The sequence below is a fragment of the Hylobates moloch genome, unplaced genomic scaffold (genome assembly GCF_009828535.3).
Source record: "Hylobates moloch isolate HMO894 unplaced genomic scaffold, HMol_V3 SCAFFOLD_6, whole genome shotgun sequence".
NCBI classification, from domain to species: Eukaryota; Metazoa; Chordata; class Mammalia; order Primates; family Hylobatidae; genus Hylobates; species Hylobates moloch.
Genome location: NW_026652281.1, coordinates 37,216,566 through 37,216,840, shown reverse-complemented (window position 1 = coordinate 37,216,840; position 275 = coordinate 37,216,566).

Here is a 275-nt window from a genome sequence, read left to right as displayed (position 1 = left end):
GATAGTTTACTGAGAATGATGGTTTCCAGTTTCATCCATGTCCCTACAAAGGACATGAACTCATCATTTTTTATGGCTGCATAGTATTCCATGGTGTATATGTGCCACATTTTCTTAATCCAGTCTATCGTTGTTGGACATTTGGGTTGGTTCCAACTTTTTGCTATTGTGAATAGTGCCACAATAAACATACGTGTGCATGTATCTTTATAGCAGCATGATTTATAGTCCTTTGGGTATATAACCAGTAATGGAATGGCTGGGTCAAATGGTAT